Raw genomic sequence first — 17548 nt, forward strand, 5'->3', positions numbered from 1 at the left:
AAATTCGCTGCCCTAATAAAACCATAGGGCAACTTAAAATATAGAGATAGGCTTTTGTAGGGACCCCTCTCGTGGCCCCGTAGGTTCAAACGGATCATTCGCAGGGTGCCAGGGATTCCGAGTTAGGGCTCGTCAAAGTTTGATAATTTTGAGCACTTAGGGCGCTCAAGGGACGACACCGGTAGGGTATGACCCCGAGTGTTCGATCGAGTGGGGGGGAAAAATAGGAGCATGCGTTGGGTAATAATGCCTAACTGGACATTTCAAAGCTGACGGTTTATCATCGTGATGGGCAGAATGAGAAATCGACCATGCGACAACATTCCATTGAGTGAGACTGACGATTTTTTTACCAACCGAAAAATTGTTGCCCTAATAAAACCGTAGGGCAACTTGAAATACCAAGATAGGCTTTTGTAGGGACCCCTCTTGTGGCCCCATAGGTTCAAATAGATCGTTTGTAGGTGCCATGGATTCCGAGTTAGGGCCCATCAAAGTTTGACAATTTTGAGCACTTAAGGTGCTCAAGAGACGATGTCGGTAGGGTATGACCCCGAGCGTTCGATCGAGTGGGGGGGCAAAATAGGAGCATGCATTGGGTAATAATGCCTAAATGCACATGTTAGAGCCGACGGTTCTTCATCGCGACGAGCAGAACGAGAAATCGACCATGCGACAACATTCCATTGAGTGAGACTGACGATTTTTTCGCCAACCAAAAATTCGCTGCCCTAATAAAACCGTAGGGCAACTTGAAATACCGAGATAGGCTTTTGTAGGGACCCCTCTCGTGGCCTCGTAGGTTCAAATGGATCATTCACAGGTGCCAGGGATTCCGAGTTAGGGCTCGTCAAAGTTTGACAATTTTGAGCACTTAGGGCGCTCAAGGGACGACGCCGGTAGGGTATGACCCCGAGCGTTCGATCGAGTGGGGGGGCAAAATAGGAGCATGCGTTGGGTAATAATGCCTAACTGGACATTTCAGAGCTGACGGTTTGTCATTGCGATGGGCAGAACGAGAAATCGACCATGCGACAATATTCCATTGAGTGAGACTGACGATTTTTTTGCCAACCGAAAAATCGCTGCCCTAATAAAACCGTAGGGCAAATTGAAATACCAAGATAGGCTTTTGTAGGGACCCCTCTTGTGGCCCCGTAGGTTCAAATGGATTGTTTGCAGGTGCAATGGATTCCGAGTTAGGGCCCGTCAAAGTTTGACAATTTTGAGAACTTAGGGCGCTCAAGAGACGACGCTGGTAGGGTATGACCCCGAGCGTTCAATCGAGTGGGGGGGCAAAACAGGAGCATGCATTGGGTAATAATGCCTAAATGGACATGTCAGAGCTGACGGCTCATCATCGCGACGAGCAGAACAAGAAATCGACCATGCGACAACATTCCATTGAGTGAGACTGACGATTTTTTCGCCAACCGAAAAATCGCTGCCCTAATAAAACTGTAGGGAAACTTGAAATACCGAGATAGGCTTTTGCAGGGACCCCTCTCGTGGCCCTGTAGGTTCAAATGGATCATTCACAGGTGCCAGGGATTCCGAGTTGGGGCTCGTCAAATTTTGACAATTTTGAGCACTTACGACGCTCAAGGGACGACGCCGGTAGGGTATGACCCCGAGCGTTTGATCAAGTGGGGGGGGAAAATAGGAGCATGCGTTGGGTAATAATGCCTAACTAGACATGTCAGAGCTGACGGTTCATCATCGCGATGAGTAGAACGAGAAATTGACCATGCGACAACATTCCATTGAGTGAGACTGATGATTTTTTTGCCAACCGAAAAATTGCTGCCCTAATAAAACCATAGGGCAACTTGAAATACCAAGTGTAGCATCCTAAAATTGCAACACTTGCAATTTCGACTGCATTTGGGTCTTCACGATGGTGACGCAACACTGAACCTGAATGGAGACCCCGAAACTTGTTCATGACATCAAAAACTGCATTTTTCAGCACCCTGGCCTGATCCTCCTTGCACCCTGCTGTCCTTGGAGGTGGGACCATGGCGCCCAGCACCCTGGTCCTTCAGGACTAGGGCACCCAGCACCCTGGTCCCCCAGGACCATGGCGCCCAGTGCCCTGGTCCCTGGCCCTATTTTGGGCCCGGTCTCTTATGGGGCTTCGGGTCTTTAAGTTTGCAAATTGGAAAATAATGTTTCCTGGTCGGCCCAAGGTCGGAAAAATCAGTCTTTCAACCCTAATTGGCAAGTATATAAACTACATTTCCTCTCCCATTTTGGTAGATGGAAAAAAGGCGGAAACGATATTCAAGCATTCAAGCATTCAAGCATTCCTTCAAGCAATTGATCATTCTAAGTCTCCATTCAAGGCTAAGTGTTGCATTCAAGACAAGGATTCAACCATTGAAGAGGAGATCACATACAACATACAACATACAACAACATTTACACCTTCGCATGTAAGAATACAAACATTCTTACAACAAGGTATCAGTACTTGTTTACATTACAAACATTTACATTTACAGCATTCTCATTTCTTGGTTAATTCCAAAACCGGGGTTTGACCTAAAGGCAAACCCCTAATCCCTAACCCCCCAATCGTCCTCTCTTTTCTATGTGTAGGTTGCAGGTACGCGGCTGTAATTGAAGATCTGGAACCCTTGTACAGAGACGAACAGATCCCCCTTCATTTCGCGGATTTTTTGGAGGATCGTGTGCACGCCGGGTGCCATCGTCCTATCAACTTTCACTCGAATTTGCAGAACAACATCATCTCGACATTTTACTGCTAATTCCAGGTCCGCAGCTTCATCCCATATCCCTATCTCTGTTTATAAGTGAATCTTTCTTACTTTGCATGCATTCCTAGTTCAATCTTTCTATCTACATTCTTTACAAAAGAGGGTATCCTTGATGTCTTAACCCTTGAAACTCATTTAGAATCCAATCTTGCATTGTGTGGGATTGGATCTTGTGGGTTTCAACCCCTCTTTTGAATGTAAAGTCTCCCCTAAGTGAAAACCGTCAACCCTAGTGACCCCCCTTCTCCTTGGAGTGGGGGAGAACACCTAGGGTTTGATTTTCCACTTTACACCAAGATAGGCTTTTGTAGGAACCCCTCTTGTGGCCCCGTAGGTTAAAACGGATCGTTCGCAGGTGCCAGGGATTCTGAGTTAGGGCCCGTCAAAGTTTGACAATTTTGAGCACTTAGGGTGCTCAAGGGAGGACGTCGGTAGGGTATGACCCCGAGCATTTGATCGAGTGGGGGGGGAAAACAGGACCATGCATAGGGTAATTATGCCTAATTGGACATGTCAGAGCTGACGGTTCATCATTGCAATGAGCTGAACGAGAAATTAGCCACGCGACAACATTAGATTGAGTGAGACTGACGATTTTTTTGCTAATCGAAAAATTGCTGCCCTAATAAAACCATAGGGAAACTTGAAAAACTAAGACAGGCTTTTGTAGGGACCCCTCTCGTGGCCCTGTAGGTTCAAAAGGATCATTCGTAGGTGCCATAGATTTCGAGTTAGGGCCCGTACGTGTTTGACAATTTTGAGCACTTAGGGCGCTCAAGGGACAACGCCGATAGGGTATGACCCCGAGCGTTCGATTGAGTGGGGGGGGAAAAATAGGAGCATGCGTAGGGTATTTTTCATTAAATGAATTGTATTGTTCATTGAATGAATTGTATTGTATTGTTGATTAAATGAATTGTATTGTTCATTAAATAAATTGTATTGTATTGTTCATTAAATGAATTATATTGTTCATTATAAAAACAACGCTTCGATGAAATGAAATGAATTGTATTGTTCATTAAATAGCTATTATTGACCATTGTTAATTATTGGAATGAAGATTAAAGATTTCCATGATAACACCACGCACAAATGAGCAACAATTTATATGATCGAATATCAACTTCTGTATATATAAAAAATGTCAAATGATTACAAATGTATGTCCATACACAAATATGGCATAAACGCCAATTGAAACAAAATGTATGTCCATACACAAATATGGCATAAACGCCAATTGAAACAAAATGTATGTCCATATACAAAATATACATGCCAACTAGACATATAAGCATCCCAAAACTATCTATAACATCCTAAGCTGTTGATGGATCATCAAAATCAATCCTCTTCGCCGCACTACTCGGCTCTAAAGGATCCTGCACAAGAAAAAAAAACCACGATTAATATTAGTTATATTATATAATTCACATTCGAAAAGTTAACATAAAAATGAACTATTTAATTGAACTATTCATGTTTACCTCATCTCCACGTTTTCTCTTCAGCTTTGCAGGACTCTTGATGTATGTCTTTGGTAGAGGAGGTATGTTTTGAATATTTTCATACACAACCTACATATGTTCATAAACATGACATTGATACAAGTTAGCATATAATTGTCACTGATAATAACAAATTATATCTACTAATAAAAAAATAAAATAAACACACATCTACTCGAGGCATCTCTTCTTCTTCTTCAGGTATACTGGGTGTAGTCATCAAGGATGTGAAGCCAAGAATTCTCTGTATATATACACAACAAGTATATGAAACTATCAATCTATGTATAGACATGTATAATCACTATAAGTTATTTAAACTATTCATTCAATCATATTTGCATTCAATTACCTTTCCCTTGTCTTCAACTACACTACCAGATCCTAGATCACACTGCCCCGCACTCATGCTGCTTGTGCCCTACAAGAGTAAAATAAGATATACATGCAAGTTACTACATAATCTAATTAATACCAATATAAATGATGAGCATGTATGTACAATAAAATACAAACGACTAGGTGCAATAATATATGTACCGTCAAGCTATCCAGGCCAAATGAAATGGCCGACAAGGTGCCCTCCTGAATCTGTCTCAACTCATCCTCGGTCATCAACTATTAAATAGACCATGTAAATAAAAATTAGTACTTAATATTATCTAATTTATAAATATTTAATTAAAATATAACATGAACTGTGAAAATACAAATCTTACCACTACATCATCAATGTATGATGATGGTGCCTCCTCACCTCTAGCATGTGAGGACTCCCCAGGGTATCCTCCAATCTATGTAATAACATCTAGTGCATCATGCACCTCATAATCTGCACTGTCCACAAGAGGATCAATGGGCTGTCCAACTGGACCCAAGCATACGTGCCCACACATGACACAACTATGGGGCACGCATATGTGTGGAGCCGAGGATGACATGTCACCGGCATCGGATGCACCGCTACCATCAAGAGTAGGCTGAGCTACTGACGCAGCCTGAGAAACCAAAAGGCTACTCAAAGAGTGAATAGCTAATATGGTCCGTGAAGCCGCCTCACAAATGATATCAGGATGCTGAACTGCAAGTGGGGGATCAATAGGAGGAGGGGGGACATATGGGCCCTGGACTACTCTGACTGCCCCAAGTCTATTTTGGGGCATACCTAAACCTACACCCTGGAAAGGTTGGATGCCAAAGTAGTTCGGATGTTTGTGTAAAACAAACTCAGTATACAATTTTTTTATGAAATAGAAGGGGATATCAAGATTGTTGTTGGGTGGTTTGTCAAAAACCATCCACCAACAATCCCAAAAGTTTTTCACAATCCCATCATTTGTGCACCATTTGATAGAAAGTTTTGTTTTTTTGGGATCTACGGGCTGACCAGTATGGGGATTGACAAACAATGAGGCGATTTCGGCTTTGGATATCTCAAAATCCTTGATATCCTTATACGACAAGCCATCTGCATATTTTTCCTTCATAGAATCTCGCCACAAAAGGGCGGCATCGTGCTCCTTAGTCATGGTTTCCATACTTTTTACGATCGACGTGAGAGGATCAAACAATGGGTTTAGACGAGGGATTCTACAATATACTTCTGCAATCCCCCTCAATTCATTCAAATTTTGTGCAATCAAATCTTGAATTGAGGGGGGGTTTGGCAAATGAGGGTTTGGTTGTTGCAGTTGTGGTTGGTCAGTGTTTTCATTGTTATCCCCCATTCTTAACCTAATTGAATGTAAACAATTAAATTTAGTTAAAAAATTTAAACAATCAGGTATTTGATTTTTAAAAAACCTAGTTTTCATGAAAAAAAACCATATTTTCAATGAAAAATCAAATAAACATTTACAAAAAATACAAAAAATGAATGAAAATGATTCAAAACGACAAAATTCTTACCTCTAAATCTATTTTTTAGCAATTTTTTGTCAAAAAAACCAAATATCGGATGGAGCGGATATCAGATTTTGACAAATTCGTGTGACCCGTGAGTTAAAAATGACTCACGTGACTGTCATTGTCGAAATATAAGAGTCTCATAAAATCGGATATCCGATTTCAACACTTAAATTATTTTTAAATAACATATATAATATAATAATATATTATATAATACGTATTGTATTATATTATATATATTATAATATATAATATAATATAAAATATAATATAATATAATATTGTATTATATTATATTATATATAATATTGTATTATATTATATAATATATAATATAATACAATATTATATTATATAATATAATATTATGTTATATTATATTATATTATATATAATACAATATATAATACGTATTATATTATATTATATTATATATAATACAATATATAATACGTATTATATTATATTATATTATATATAATATAATATTATATAATATTATATTATATATAATATAATATAATATAATATAATATTATATTATATTATATTATATATAATATTATATTATATTATATATAATATAATATAATATTATATTATATATAATATAATATAATATAATATTATATTATATTATATTATATATAATATAATATTATATTATATTATATATAATATAATATAATATTATATTATATTATATATAATATAATATTATATTATATTATATTATATTATATTATATTATATTATATTATATAATACAATATTATATTATATTATATTATATAATACAATATTATATAATATATAATATTATATAATACATAATATAATATAATATAATATAATATTATATTATATTATAATATATAATATAATACAATATTATATAATATATAATATAATATAATATTGTATTATATAATACGTAACATATAATATATTTTTTAAATTAAAATTACAAATAAAAATCGGATATCAGATAAAATCCGATATCCGATTTTATCGGATATCCGACTTGCATAGGTAATTACCAGGCCAAGGTGTACTGACACCCAGGCCAAGCAAAAAGTCAACACGGATTTTCGCATTTTTAGGCGAGTGAAGAAGGCTATTTTTTTCACATTGCCACTTTTTGGCCCCCCTTGATCTTGCACTAACCCACAATCCAGACATAGAACTAATCTTGTCCATCTATTGGGCTTCTATACTCTGTTATCAAAACAGGTCTTCAAGCTTCTGTGCTTGGTAATCACTATGTAGCAACCCTGTGCTTACATTTGCCCGCATTCATTGTTTATCAACAGTTCCTTATTTATAAACAATATGCCAACCGCTTAATCTCCTTGATCACATTTCCCATGATCAATCATAGCCATCAGATCTTCAATCTTGTCCAGGTTCAATGTATCCTTTGATTTGAAAATGTTTTACCCTGCCTCAGAACTTGCATATATTCCTTGGAACTTGTGCTAGGGTACTGCGGTTCAATCTGAGTTGTAGATCTTCTTGCCGATTTTCCTATGCCATAGATTCTTTAACAAACTTGATTCATGGCTTACCAATCATTTAATCATAGCCAGCTCATCAGCTTCCTTCATTAAATAATGTATTCAATCATTTAATGCATTATGTTATTACTCGGTTACAACTCGGTAACTAATAAACTTCACTCGATAGACATTCCGCCTTTATTAACCGATAGTGATAACCTTAGGGTTTACCGACTAGGTTCTTTGCTCAGTAACATAGTATAGTATTAACCTTACAAATTACAACATATGTAAGATATCAAAACAATCTAAAACATCATGATCTCATCATTGTCTGACTCGGTAATAGTTGTCCATTGAATACCTTATTCATCCCCTTATTCATCATATTCTTTCTGTGTCTTTTACCGACTTCTTTATACTCATCAAAACATACTTCTTAAGATATGGCAACATCATACTGAATTAGAAAATCAATTTCTTGACATCAATGACAAAATAATAATGTTAAGATAGTGAACATCCTTGATTAGTTATATCCATAGTCATCAACAACCTTCTCAATATCCTTATTGAATAGTCAACAATCTCTTATTGTAATTGGAATGCCAACAATCTCCCATGTCTGTTATAATGCCAACAATCTCCCCCTTTGGCATTGATGGCAGAACCAATTGATTTGACTTAAATGATTCGGATTGCTGTAAAATGCTGAAATGCTAAAATGGTCTCCCCTTGTCATTAGTCTTCTCCCTGGTTCTGAAATGTAGTCTCCTCCTTCAGACTTCTCCCCCATTCAGTAGTCTTTTCCCCCTTTGACAACAATGCCAAAAATGAAAGGAATTAAAACATAATTTCTGTCGCTGAGAACTAGATTCCTTGTTGTCATGTATTTACTTAGTCTCGGTCGGACCATTTTTTCTTCAATTCTTGTTCACTGTTATTGTTTCCTGCACATCTTTAGAAAACTTCCTAAAGTGTGTAAATCAGCATCAACTCTAAAAGATATTCTATAGAGTCATCGAATTGATGCTTTCACCGAACTCAGTTAGTGAATGGAAGATAGGGGTAGGACCCCTAACTTGCTTATGAGATACTCAAAAGTGTCTCTTGGTAGTGGTTTGGTGAAGATGTCTGCAATTTGCTTCTTTGTGCTGACATACTCCAACACCACTTTCTTCTCTTGAACTTCTTCTCCAAGATAATTATATTTGATAGAGATGTGCTTTGTCTTAGAGTGCATAGCAAGATTCTTTGAAATGTTAATGGCACTAGTATTGTCACAGAATATAGTTACTGGCTCGGTAACTTGCTCATTTATACCTTCCAATAATTGTTTGATCCATGCTATATTAGTGCAATTCAACACTGTAGCAACATATTCAGCTTCTGTCATTGACTATGAAACACATCCTTGTTTCTTGCTAAGACAACTCACTAGTCTTTCTCCCAAAAAGAAAGCTCCACCACTTGTGCTTTTCTTGTCATCAATGTTGCCTGCCCAATCAGCATCAATATAAATGTTTAAATCAAAATTATTTCCTTTATGATATACTAAGCCATAATCTTCAGTATCTTTCAAATATCTGAAAATTCTCTTGATTGCTGTCATGTGTGTTTCCTTGGGATCTGCAGAAAATCTTGCAACTATACACTACATGTGCTATATTTGGTTTGCTGTGAACAACATATTGCAGTTTTCCAATCATAGATCGGTAGAGTGTCTCATCAACAGATGCGGATTCATCATTCTTTGATAGTTTATAGTTGGTAGTCATAGGAGTACTTACTGGTTTTGAATCCTCCATTCCAAATTTATTCAAGATTTCCTTTATATACTTGGATTGGGTAATGAAGATCTCATCTTTCATTTGTAGTATCTGTAAACCTATAAAATACTTTATCTCACCGATTAATGACATCTCAAAATCTTTGCTCATTTCATTTCCAAAGTTCTTTCATAGAGAGTCATTTCCACAAAATATAATGTCATCAGAAAATATGGCTGAGATCAGTATTCCATTTTCATCATTCTTCATGTACATGTTACTATTTTCACTTGTTCTTTTAAAACCAATTTTAATCAAATAAGAGTGCAATCTATCATACCATGCTCTGGGTGCTTGTTTCAAACCATATAAAGCTTTGTTCAATTTACATACCTGATCTTTATTCTTATCTTCAACAAATCCTTCAGGTTGTTCAATAAAAACTTCTTCTTCTAGTATACCATTCAGAAATGCAGATTTGACATCCATTTGATATACCTTGAAATTTTTGTAAGCAACATATGCCAACAATGTTCTTACTCCTTCAAGTCTTTCCATAGGTGCAAAAGTTTCACCATAATCAATTCCTTCTTCTTGAGCATAACCTTTGCAAACTAGTATTTCTTTATTTCTAATGACTTCACCTTTTCCATTCAGCTTGTTTCTGAAAATCCACTTTGTACTGATTACATTTTTGTCCTTCAGTCTTGGGACCAGTGTCCATGTGTCATTTTTCTTGATTTGATCAATCTCTTATGTCATAGCATTTATCCAATCTTCATTGTTAAATGCTTCTTTCACTATTCTCGGTACAAATTCAGATATCAGACATGTGTTCTGTCTTAGTTTGTTCCTTGTCATCACTGGATTATCCTTATCTCCTATAATCTAACTTGATGCATGATGTCTTCTGACATATTTGGCTAATACAGGCTCGGTAGGCTCTATATGATCTTCTTCATCACTCAGTAACTGGATATTCTCTTTATTTCCTTCAATAGTCTACTCGGTAAGACTTCTCAGTTGAACATAGACAAATTTATCATAATTTTCTGGTTCCTTGGAATTTCCTTCATCATTTCTTTCTGCAAATTCATCAATTTTCACATTTGCACTTTCTACTATTTTGTTAGATGATTTGATTAGATATTTAAATGCTTTTCTTCTAGAAGAATAACCTAGAAATTTTCCTTCTTCACGTTTCTGATCAAACTTGCCATTTCTATCATCTCTGTGAACATAGCATCTACTTCCAAAGATTTTATAATAACTTACATTAGGTTTCTTGTCATACCAGATTTCATATGGTGTCTTTAAAGTTCCTTTCTTTAGTTGTACTCGGTTCAGGGTGTAAACTGTTGTGCTTATTGCTTCTCTCCAAAATGTTTGTGGCACTTTCTTTTCAATCATCAGGGTTCTGGCACAATCCACAATAGATCTGTTTCTTCTCTCAACAATTCCATTTTGTTGTGGAGTTCTCGATGCAGATACTTGTCTTTTAATACCATGATCATTCCAGTATAAGTTGAATTCATCAGATGTGAACTCACCTCCTCTATCTGATCTAAGACATTTCAGTTGTCTTCCTGTTTCATTTTCAACTCTTGCCTTGTACCATTTAAACATTTGAAAAGCTTCTGATTTTTCTTTTGAAAACATTACTGACATCATCCTTGAGTAATCATCCACAAATAATATGAAGTATTCATCACCATAATAACTCTGAATTTTCACAGGACCACAAAGATCAGTATGCACAAGATCTAAAATTCCCTTAGAAGTGTAGGACTTATTTGTAAAGCTTGATCTTGTCATCTTACCCATCTGGCATCCTTGACACATAGCATTCTCAGGTTTCTCAAGACTCAGTAGACCTCTTACTTGGTGCTTCTTGCTTATTTTGATCAGATTATCAAAATTTACATGACAAAACCTTTTATGCCATAACCAGGTACCATCTATCTTTGTATATAAACACTTATTTCGAGTTGAGTCAAGGTGAAATGTGTTACCTTTTGTTTGTGTCCCGATAGCAGCTAACTTTCCATGCTTGTCATGAACTTTGACAATTCCATTATGAAATTCTATTCAGTAACCTGTGTTGTTTAGCTGTGCTACACTCAACAAATTGTATTTCAAACCTTCAACCCAATAAACGTCATTGCATTTTGCATTGTCAAGAAGTGTTATAGATCCTTTACCTCTTACCGGACAAGGTGCATCATTACCAAATCTCACATAGCCTCCATCATAGTCTTCTAATATAACAAACTTGTGTTTATCACCTGTCATGTGATGTGAGCATCCACTATATATGATCCAAGAATTATTTTTACTTATATGAGATAGTAGGGCTTTTTCTTCATACCTTTCTTCATCTGATCCATCTTTGATAGCCACATAAATAGCTTCCTCTGTATCAGTTTCATCTGATTTATCATCATTAGATTCCTCATCAGCTATTAGGCATGTCTTCTTATCTCTTCTTCTGAAATCTCGGTGTCCTCTGTAATGATTACCTTTCTACCTATCATCTCGGTAATCTCTCTTTTCACTAGATTCTCTGTCAGGACAGTTAGAAGCCATATGTCCTATTTTGTCACAATTGAAACATTTCAAAGGTAGTTTTCCTTTATACTTACCTTTGCCTCTTGGTAGCCTTCTGGCTAATAGTGCTTCAAACTCTTCTTGTTTCCTGATTTCCTCATACAGCTTGTGTACTTTTTCCATATTCTTGCGAAATCTCTCACTTGCTCCACTGTGATCTCCTTTAGTTTACTTACTCATTCTATCATTGTAATCGTCAGATTCATCAAGATGAAAAGAACTGAAAGCAGATTCTACTTTATTTACCGATGACCCACTATTATCAAAATTACTTAACTCAAAAGCATGGAGCTTACTAATAGTAGCATCTAAAGAAACTGGCATATTTGGTACAAACCTCAATCCATTGATTGCAAAGACTCGGATTGCATAAGCTGGTAGAAGGGTTCTTAACAACTTACTTGTTATATCCTTTTCTTCAATAGTTCCACTCGCTTCTTTGATTTGATTGACAATCTCTTTTAGTCTTGTACTATATTGAGTTATGTTCTCGCCTTCATTCATCCTCATAGATTCAAGTTGTCCTCTTAGACTATCCACTTTAGCTCTTTGAACATGTTCATCACCACCATACACAGATATGAGCTTATCCCACATTGCCTTTGCATCATTGCAGCCTTCTAGATCATTAAACACTGAATCGGTCAATGCCGATGTTATTTCAATCATTGCTTGGATATGTTCTTGCTTTGCCTTTATCTCTTCCATTGTCAATGGATAGGTGCTCGGTGGAATGAAATCATTCTCCAGATAGTATATAGCATATTCTCCAACTCCTGATAGGTGCAACTTCATTCTTTTTTTCCATGTAGAGAAACTTGACTTATTCAGCTTCGGTGCATCCCTCTTATACATCTTTGGATCTTTGCCTCAAGTACCTTTAAACCTTTTTCTTCTGGAGTCCAATGCTCTGATACCAATTGATAGTTCTGATACTAAATGTTTAGTATAGATGCCAAGGTAACAAGATGAGAGGGGGGGGGGGAGAATCATACAAACTTAATCTTCCATAAAAACATCAGATTCAACCTCAGTAACCTATACTTCAGTAAAATAACCAAAACTGCTAAACATGCAAACTCAAAAGCATATAAACATCATAAACCTCATAACACCAGATTTAACGTGGAAACCCAAATAAGGAAAAACCACAGTGGGATTTCAAACCCACTAAGAAATATACTCTTCTAGAGTATGTTCGGTTAAAAGCAAATCCCGTTAAAGATTACAAACACATTGCTAGATGTGACCTGGTTAAGGGATTTCCCTCAAATCTGTTAGGATCTTCACTTTGTTAGAAGTGACCTTATCAAAGGAGTTCAAACACTCAATCAGAATGTCACCTTGCTAGAGGATTTACAAATAAGACTGTTAAGTCCACTCGGTTAAGAGATTTTCTGTTACTTCACAAAATAACAGTAATAAAAATCTATCTGCAACTTCACAGCTAAAATGCTAAAGCAGATTCTTATTTGCTCAATACAATCTAGACATAGAACTAATCTTGTCCATTTGCTGGGCTTCTATACTCTGTTATTAAAACAGGTCTTCAAGCTTCTGTGCTCGGTAATCACTATGTAGAAACCCTGTGCTTACATTTGCCCTCATTCATTGTTTATCAACATTTCCTTATTTATAAACAATTTGCCAACCGCTTAATCTCCTTGATCACATTTCCCATGATCAATCATAGCCATCAGATCTTCAATCTTGTCCAGGTTCAATGTATCCTTCGATCTGAAAATGTTTTACCCTACCTCGGAACTTGCATGTATTCCTTGGAACTTGTGCTAGGGTATTGCGGTTCAATCTGAGCTATAGATCTTCTTGCCGATTTTCCTATGCCATAGATTCTTTAACAAACTTGATTCACGGCTTACCAATCATTTAATCATAGGCAGCTCATCAGCTTCCTTCATTAAATAATGCATTCAATCATTTAATGCATTCTATTATTACTCGGTTACAACTTGGTAAATACTAAACTTCACTCGGTAGACATTCCGCCTTTATTAACCGATAGTGATAACCTTAGGGTTTACCAACTAGGTTCCTTAGGGTTTACCGACTAGGTTCTTTGCTCGGTAACATAGTATAGTATTAACCTTACAAATTACAACATATGTAAGATATCAAAACAATCTAAAACATCATGATCTCATCATTGTCTGACTCGATAATAGTTGCCCATTGAATACCTTATTCATCCCCTTATTCATCATATTCTTTCTATGTCTTTTACCGACTTCTTTATACTCATAAAAACATACTTCTTAAGATATGGCAACATCATACTGAATTAGAAAATCAATTTCTTGACATCAATGACAAAATAATAATGTTAAGACAATGAACATCCTTGATCAGTTATATCCATAGTCATCAACAACCTTCTCAATATCCTTATTGAATAGTCAACAATCTCTTATTGTAATTGGAATGCCAATAGGTTATATTTTGAGAGACCCCGAGGGAGTGTCCATAGCGGCATTGGCTGCCAAAATTCCCAATGATTAAAATAACAAGGTTGAAGTAAGGGCTTTGAGTTGCGGGTCTTAAGTTAGCAATGGATAAGGTGAAAAACCTAATCATAGAAGGAGAATCTTACATCATCATATCAACATTGAAAATCAAATCTTCTCCAAAATGGAAAATTCACTACATACTTCAAGAAGCATGGGAGCTTATGTGGTTGTTTGACGGCTACCACCTTCTCCATTGCTTTAGAGAAGCTAACAAGGTTGCAGATAAGCTGGCAAATAGGGGTTGCTCTCTTGAAATAAAGGAGAGATATTATAAGAATATTGAAAACATGTCAGATTCATGTCTTCTAGCTTGGTCATTAAAGATACTCCTATGATCTGCTAACCTTTTCTATTTGTTTGATATCAGGTTTTAGCATTCCTACTCAAGGCAACTTTGTTACGCTTTTTGAATGGTTCGTGCCTATTTAGGGTATTCTTCTTTTGACTACTCGATTAGCTATCAAGTCTTGTTCTGTATAATCTTGATGTTATCTTCTTTCACTCTGCATCTTGTAGCTCACATCCTACTTGGACTCCACCTCGTCCTATTTTAGTAGTTGGGAATATTTGTTCCCAGATAGTTTTTCAAGATCTTTGCTTGGCTTCGTTTTTTTATGTCTTTTTCAAGCTGATGTATTTGTCGTCTACCATGATTCAATCACATGCATCTGGCTTATTTAGACTATTAGTTGCAGTTCTAACAATACTTGTTTTTGGTCTTGTGATCTTTTTAGGGGTACTTGACCACATCTTGTCTACCTTCCCTTCACTTTGGTACTTTGTTGAGTTGGTAGAGTGTTTGTATGGGTGTAGTCCAAGAATTCTCTATCAAGACTTTGACTGAAACTTGGATTTTATTCAAATGGATCGTTTCAAGCTTCGTACTCATGAAATCTCTTGATCACATGTGTGATTCTTGTGATTTGAGCTCTCATGCCTTTACTAGCCTATATCTTATCATGTGTTGTTGTGCGTTGACAGAGATCATTCTCATTTTGATCTTCTCAATCTAGCATTTACTACTTCTTGATCATACTACACTAGTTGCAAGTGTCCAAGTTCATTAGGATCTATCTACTTCAACTAGATATGGCTTGTCACTTTGGAGTGAGCTATTTGTGCTTGAACGAGTCTTTACAATAACAATGTGAGCGCCTTTTTCAAACAATGGATGTTGATGTTAGGGATACCATCACTTGAATCCTTTATTATCATTTTGGTGGTGGAGACAACCATATTCATGATGGTCAAATCTTTGATTTTCTCTTCACTCCCTATTGTAGACAGTTGCATTCCTACAAAGGTATGCATGGTGGGAAGCAAAATTGTATCTGAGCAGTTATAGCCTCCAATCGCTCAAGAAGTTGTTGAAATTGATTTGAATGCAATCTTGGGCCCTCTTGGTGAAGTTTTTGGCATGGCTTTAGAGGACAAGGATGAGAAAATTCACAAGGGATGGTCCCTCTTCAAGTCACGTGACATTTATGATGACTTTTTTCCAATAAACATGTTCCTTGCTAGCAATTATGACCTCTTTTCTAAGGATCACATAGGTAGGATAAAAGATTTCTTCTATGGTCTGCCTATGATGGTGAACAAATTCAATACTCACTCGCCATTGGATTTCACCAAGAAGTGACCTCTCCTCTCTCCTCCTCCATATAGTTAATCTATTGCTTTTATGGTTGAGCCCAACTACCATATCTTTTGCAACCCCCTTTTTTTATTAGTATGTTTTTGAAATCTTTAGTTGCTTGATTGGCTCAACACTGCTCTGTCGACATGTTATATGTTCCTATACTATTGTAAGTTTCTCATATTTAATATATTTCAGGCTTAATGAATTTTAGTTTAAAAAAAAAGAATGACTCTTGCCCATGAGGTGATAATTTATTTTCACCTTTCTTTTTCAAGTTCTCATAACTCTTCAATGTATTTGATGTAGATTTCTTCCTCTTTGGTTTCTTTTTGTTACATGTCTCAAAATCTTATAACATGCATTATAAATCCTCCAACTCAAACTCTAATTGTTGCAACTCTTTTTGTTGGTCATTCATAAATTTCTTCCTTTGTCTTTGTCTTACTCTTTCTTCCAACCATTTGGTTATTTTGATATAGCTCCATATCTAGACCCACAATCATATCCACAACACTAAAATAAAGCAGCAACTCTCTTCTACTCTTATATTTCGAGTAAACAATCTATTGACCATATATCAGTGACATTCTATTACATTTTTTTATCCTTTAAAGAGATTAAAATAATAAAATAAAACACACACTTGCAAATTAATGCCCCATATTTGCATACATAGCATACACATACACATACACATACACATACACATGCACATGCACATACACATACACATACACATACACATACACATACACATACACATACACATACACATACACATACACATACACATACACATACACATACACATACACATACACATACACATACACATACACATACACATACACATACACATACACATACACATACACATACATGTATAACTGCAACTCTTAACCATTAAAATTTGTCCCTTGTTCCCTTTAGATGGACAATATGTACACCACAAATGAGCATTCATTTTTTGTCCACTCTCTAGAAGAAACTAACAAAAATATTGAGACCATTTGGAAATTGAAGAACACCATAGCTGGGACCCTGCCCTTCACCTTATCTACTTTTTTTCAGCATGCTTGTTTTACGTGGTATGGAAGGGCCTTGTTTATTCCTATGCAGAGGTTGGAATGGCCTATAAGAAAAATAAGCTCCTTTTGCTATATGGTGCCACTCTTTTCTTCTTAAGCCACAAACTTATCAAAATCTCCCTTTTTTGTCTTCTCCTCTAAGCTTGGCACGATTTAATGATAGTGGCAATTTCTTCTTTAGCTCAACCTCAAATTGTATTCACAACACCTCCATTATCAAAA

The sequence above is a fragment of the Cryptomeria japonica genome, chromosome 1, assembly GCF_030272615.1.
Source record: "Cryptomeria japonica chromosome 1, Sugi_1.0, whole genome shotgun sequence".
Classification (NCBI taxonomy): Eukaryota; Viridiplantae; Streptophyta; class Pinopsida; order Cupressales; family Cupressaceae; genus Cryptomeria; species Cryptomeria japonica.